This window comes from Lichenostomus cassidix, chromosome 28, assembly GCF_008360975.1.
Source record: "Lichenostomus cassidix isolate B80296 chromosome 28, HeHo_3.0, whole genome shotgun sequence".
Classification (NCBI taxonomy): domain Eukaryota; kingdom Metazoa; phylum Chordata; class Aves; order Passeriformes; family Meliphagidae; genus Lichenostomus; species Lichenostomus cassidix.
Genome location: NC_139508.1, coordinates 605,825 through 612,279, shown reverse-complemented (window position 1 = coordinate 612,279; position 6,455 = coordinate 605,825).

Here is a 6,455-nt window from a genome sequence, read left to right as displayed (position 1 = left end):
AATATCTGGTGTTTTGTTGTCAGGCTGATAATAACATTGCAGTTGTGAATGGGCTGCTGCAGGCCTGATCATGGACACCTGCAGGGTTTGTTTAATTGCATTTAATGACAAATCCTATACAGAGGAGCATTGCCAGAGAGATTTATTATCCGCCAAAGAGGCAAAGCACAACAGCTCAAAATATAATTTGCACTGAGCATTTTTCCCCCTGCCTCTCTTTAAAGCACGGTAATAAATGACAAATCGGGTAAAGTGGGAGACACGGGGCTGGGGAGGAGGTGGGGGGCAGAGGACAGAGATTGAAACCAAAGGAAATAACAGCAATAAGGCCACATTGTTCTCTCTGCCCTCCCTGTGGTCTGGTGTAGAGGAAATACTGTTTGTTTAATTTACAGCCTGGAAGTGCAGCTGGGGATCTCTCTGTGATGAGCCTGGTCAGAGATAGCTGGAGGCCAAGAGTCCCCACTCTTTCCAGACAGGCTCTTTCCCTGTGTTCTGGAGCTAAGTTTAGCTCCCATCCACATAAACAATTACCAAGTTTAGTGCTGGGGATGAGGGGGGAGAGGCCCAGCTGCCACCAGCACAGGGAGCCCTGAAATCTCTGGGACAAAGCAGAAGTGGCAGATCCTGTCCTGAAAAATATCACACGGAGAAACAGAGCCCCATGGAGACAGTCTAGACAAAAACCTCACACGCCTCTGAGCCTGGGATTTATGTTTCCTACTAAACACCTCGCTCTGAACAGGGAACGTCTGGGTGTGAAACCAAACAAGGAGTTCTTGCTTACACTTCTCCTGCCTTGATTTTTACGTGATTGTCTAGCAATGATTTGTGGTGAATCCCTTTGTGGAGTTGTGTCCCTGAACAAGGACTGAAAAGTGTCCTTTTCACCTGCAATTCCAGTCCAGCTTAGCACTTCCAAACTGACTTCTCTCTCAAATTCCTTCTTCTTTACAATTCATCCTCTCTCCCAATTATCTTGGGCCGAAGACTGAATTGTCCTGAATTTTTATTTCTAAATATAGTCTCACTCCCCAGATGTTTTCATTGCAGACTCCTCTGTGGGAGGGCAGAGAGGAAAATGTGTGATGGTTTAGGTGAAATGCTTCAGTGTAGGAAATCCAAGGCCAGGCAGGTGAAGCCATATGGTGTCACACATTTCCAGTGTGACAAGGAGTGCACACTCACTACTGTTCCTCCTGATATTCATATTTGAATCACAGAATACCCTGAGCTGGAAGAGACCCACAAGGATCATCCAAGTCCAAGCCCTGGTTAAATTTTACCCGGGAGGTTTGGGGTGACAGCAGTTTTGTACAAGAACACATCCCCTTATGCTCAGCAGTTGGTCTGTCCTTACACAAACAGGGTGTTGGGTAACACCTGGACCCGTTGTTATCTGATTTCCTGGACAATGGCAGTATCACTAATGCTCCCTGTCAAATAAGACCACCTGGACATCTCCTGCTATCAGCCCCAGCTATCACAAACACTCCTGCTACCTAGGCCAGCGCAAAGGACTGTTATCTCAGAGCAGCACAAATCCCCAGACTGAAACAACCCATCTGGAGTTTGAATAAAGTGTCCACAGAAAGCACATATGTTACAAAAAAGGAGAGGGAGGGAGGGAGGGATGGGACTGCTGCCCTGAGCTCCCACCGGGCACAGCAAACCCAAACCCTCTCCTGTTGCTGCACACTCTTCATCCTCCCATGGAAGGAGCAGCCAAGGCTGCTGAGGGCTGGATTTATTTCTTGCCCTTTTTTCCCCATCTGCTCACAAAAGCCCCCTTAACAGGCTGGGTAAAAATGGGAAAGGCCATTCCCTGCCTGGTTTCAGTGGCTGAGGTGAGCAAAGCTCCACTGGACAAGGAATGAAGTCTGATCCTTTCCATGGGCCTGAGCAGCACTGTCCTTCCACACCTCATCCACGTGAGGCATTAACAGAGAAAAGCTGGACCTGAACCAAAGATTGCTCATCAACAAATTCAGAGAAAGGAAACAGCAAAAGGGGTTTGTTTTCCTTGCCTAAATCAGCCTCTCAGCAGGATTCCAGGAAACTCGGCACTATCATTATCTTTCTCTTTGCAGAGTCCTTTTCTCCAGCGTTCCCCAGCATATATTGCATTTGCTTATTTTAGTCAGACTAAAATACAGCTGGGAGACAGACAGGTTGACAGAGCACTCCTGGAGAAGTTTATCACAGGGTAAGGAAAGAGGAGCCCCTGCTGAGCCCTGATGTCCCTGCAGAGTCTCCAGAGTGAGAAAATGGAGCAGAAACTCACGGGAACAGCCACAAATTGGAGAGATGATTACAGGGAGATTTGATGTGGTCTCAGGAGGAGCACTGCAAAGGGCAGCATCCAGCCCTGAAGGAGAGACAGGAACAAGGATTACAGGAGAAGAACTGAGGAAGGATGCCAGGAGAAGACGTGCAGGAGGACATCCCTGAGGAGGAAGCGCTGCTCTCCTGGCCTGGCTCTGTGTGGAAGACTAGTGATTTTGTTGTTGTGTTTGTAAAGGTGACAACAAATCATAGCCTGCCATACAGCCCAGGCTGCCACGGCCTAGGTGTGCAAGTGTTCTGGGGTGCTAGAGCTCCTGTCAGGGCTTATTCTGCTCCTCAGTCCAAATGTTCCCTGATATCCCAGGTCCTTCTCCGGCCCCATTTACATCCTGAGCATGATGTCCTGTGGTCTGGAATATCCCTGGGATCACCTGGGGTCACCTGTCCCAGCTGTGTTCCTCCCAACTCTCAGGCACCCCCAGCCCCTCCCCAGGGAGGCCAGATGAGGGCAAGGAAGGCCTTGGCTCTGAGCGAGCTCAGCAAGAACAAAAACATCTCTGAGTTATCAACACTGTGCTCAGCACAAACCCAAACACAGCCCCAAACCAGCCACTGGGAAGGAAATGCACTGTAGCCCAGCTGACAGCAGCAGGAGCCAAGAAGCCACCCAGACACATCAGAGCAGGGTCAGGGCACTCAGACACCGCCGGGACCTCGACGCCTGGCAGGGCTTGTTGGGAGAGTTGAGCCCTTTGCTTCCAACAGGGCTTCAAAATATAAAAAGAACGAATTTTCAACACCACTCAGAGCCTCCATTCTCAAAGGTATTTAGGTGTGAAAATGAAACTCCTGAATCCTGCCGAGGCCAGTGGTGAAAGCACTGAAATATCTTTAATAATTTGGGTTGTGCTGTCAAGCACTTTTCTCTCTCTCTCCCTTTTTTTTTTTGACTTACCAGGCTTAGCATTGCCCACATCACTGGAACTATGGCAGATGTGATTTAGGAATCACAGAATGGTTTGGGTTGGAAGGAACCTTAAAGCTCTTCCAGTGCCACCCCAGCCACGGCAGGGACACCTCCCACTGTCCCAGGCTGCTCCAAGCCCTGTCCAGCCTGGCCTTGGACACTGCCAGGGATGAGGCAGCCACAAATCTGTTGCCAGAAGAGTTTTAAACCTGAACGAATCGCTGTCATTTGATGGTGCCTGAAAGAAAAGATCCAGGTTTCATAAACCACAACGAGTCTCTCTCACCGTGTTTTACTTCCCCACTGACAGATTAAATCCACACAAAATTCCGAGGGCAGCAGTGCAGCCATTAATGCTGCAGTGGCCAGGCTGGTGTCTGATGTAAATGAAACTTTGATTTAGTGTTCCCCCAGAAGCCTCCCTGGTGTGTTCCTGCTCTGCAGGCTGATCAAAATCCTCCCTTCCAGGTACCCACGGCCTTGTGCCCCACATGAGCACAGAAAATAATGTCATCACAGCCCTGCTGATGGAGGCAGTTACAGGACAAAGGCCCTGCAGCAAGCTGGGGATTGGGTCATCGTTCCTGCTAATGTCAGGGTGCCATTTCTCCCTATTTTTAGAATTGTTGCCTTTGTACAGCAAATTGCTTAACTATAGAGAAAATCTGGTGCTCACTAGCTCTGGGAGCAGGGACCCATCTTCCCTGGATTCAGGAAATCACACAAACCCCTGAAAGCTGAAGAGATGGATAAATCCTGGGCACACAGCTGCCTGCAAACCTCAATTTACACGGAAAAAAACCAAGGAGCTGCTGCAGCCCTGAATGCACAGACTGAGCACAAAGGAAATTCTGCAGGTTTCTAAATTACCCACTCACTGCTTCAGAAGGAACTCAGGGATTCAATAAATCACTCTGCTCCTAAATTATTTTGATGCTTTTGAAACTCTTAGCAGAGCTCCAAACTTCTCCACATTTTGAAGGAAGAGATGGGGAGCAACGGATTAGGAATTCTTGAGCCTTTCACACTGAGGATGTTCCAAACCATCCATCCCAGCCCTTTGTTATTCTCCACATTGTACATCATGGGTGTCCCAGACGCCTCAGCATGGACTGAAGCTCTTTGGCTTCAAAGCAGAGCAAACACGAGCTGTAAATTCCAAGTTTGCAGCCTAAATAAGCCAGGCAGACAGAGAACAGTTATTACTCCTGTGTTATTGGCAGGGAATTGAGACACAGGAAGATTAAATGACTGGCCCAAGGTCACCAAAGGAGCCTCCTGTAAAGGTGAGGGCTCAGCCTGGCTTTCTGAAGTCTCTGCCCAGTACTTCAGCCATCCATTCACTTGCTCTTTAAGTACCCTGTCATTATTTCCGTGAAGGAAATTATGCTCCTCCTGCAGCAGCCAGCACCGTGTAATTCAGCTTGTCTGAAAGGGAATATGAAATGGCAGTTTCACAAAAAATTAACCCTCCTGCCACGCAGCCTGGCAGCCCTGTCACAACGTCTCATTTTTTATCTGCTCTTCCTCCCGTGGGGATTTAACTCCCCTCTTATTCTCAGAATTCTGTCTGGGGCTTTTTTTGTGTTCTCCCAAAAACCCTTCCCAGGTGTCCCCTGTGGGAGGCCGTGGTCCCAGGGGAGGGACGTGGTGGCTTTGAGCCTCTTGTTCCTGCCCCAGATGTTGCTGGCACAGGGAGGATCCCAGCAGCTCCTCGGAGCAGCAGCAGCAGCTGGAGCTCTGCAGGAGAACCTGGGAGCAGCCTAATGTCCCTGACACCCTCAGAGGGATGACAGACCCTCAGAGGGACATCCCTCTGACGTCCCTGACACCCTCAGAGGGATGGCACAGACCCTCTGTTCCCAACCTGTGTCAGTGGAAGGGGGAGCTGCTCAGGAGGGAAGCTCCAGCTTTGGGACAGGGGGTGCTCAGCTGGAGAAGAGAAGCTCCAGGGAGAGCTCAGAGCTCCTGCCAGGGCCTAAAGGAGCTCCAGGAGAGCTGGAGAGGGACTGGGGACAAGGGATGAAGGGACAGGACACAGGGAGTGGCTTCCCACTGCCAGAGGGCAGGGATGGATGGGATTTTGGGAAGGAATCCCTGGCTGTGAGGGTGCTCAGGGAAGCTGTGGCTGCCCCTGGATCCCTGGCAGTGTCCAAGGCCAGGCTGGACAGGCTTGGAGCAGCCTGGGACAGTGGAAGGTTGGATGAGGTCCTGATGCTCCAGCAGATTCCACATCCAGGGATCTGCAGGGAGAGGCTGTTGTGGCACTTCTTCTCCTGCTCTTTATTCCCTCATTACTGAACAATTTCTTATTAATGAAAAACCCATTTGCATCAGCTGCACTTTACCCCACGATGTCTCTGAGCCCACCCAGGTTCTGAGGTGGATTTGGGACCTAAAAAGCCTGTGTGGTGTTCTGGTGAATTCCTAATGGATTCTATGGAGGGGAAATTAATAGGAAGCTTTGGTTAATAGATACTTCAGATAAAAGAGCGAGTGCATCTGGTCACCATGGCAACACGAGAGCCAGCGGGGAGAGGAAATGTCACCGTGTCTGTGCCTTGGCCTGCAGCACAACCAGCCTGGCAGCTGGGGGTTTGCACTGGCTCTTCACGGAGGGGACAGGGACAGGGACGGGGACAGGGACAGGGACAGGGACGGGGACAGGGCACGCCCAGGTTGGGTATTCACAGCACAGACACACCCAGAGGGCTCACAGTGTTCAAACAGAACTCGTGAGGCTTTTTCTGGGTGAGTTAACTTGTGCCCAGAGTTGTGTTCCCACACCTCTGGGGCCAGGGAACATTCCCAGGGTTTCCAGCACACACAGAGGAGCCTCTGAGGGAGGCTGAGGGAGCTGGGAAGGGGATCAGCCTGGAGGAAAGGAGGCTCAGGGGGACCTTGTGGCTCTGCACAGCTCCTGACAGGAGGGGACAGCCAGGGGGGACAGGCTGTGCTCCCAGGGGACATCAGCACAAGGGGAAACAGCCTCAAGCTGTGCCAGGGGAGGGTCAGTTTGGACACTGGGAAAATGTCTGGATGGAAAGGATTGTCCAGCCCTGGCACAGTGGCCCAGGGAGGTTTGGAGTCCCCATCCCTGGAGGGATTTAAAAGCCATGTGGATGTGGCTCTTGGGGACATGGTCAGCAGTGGCCTTGGCAGTGCTGGGGGAGAGGCTGGACTGGATGATCCTGGAGGGATT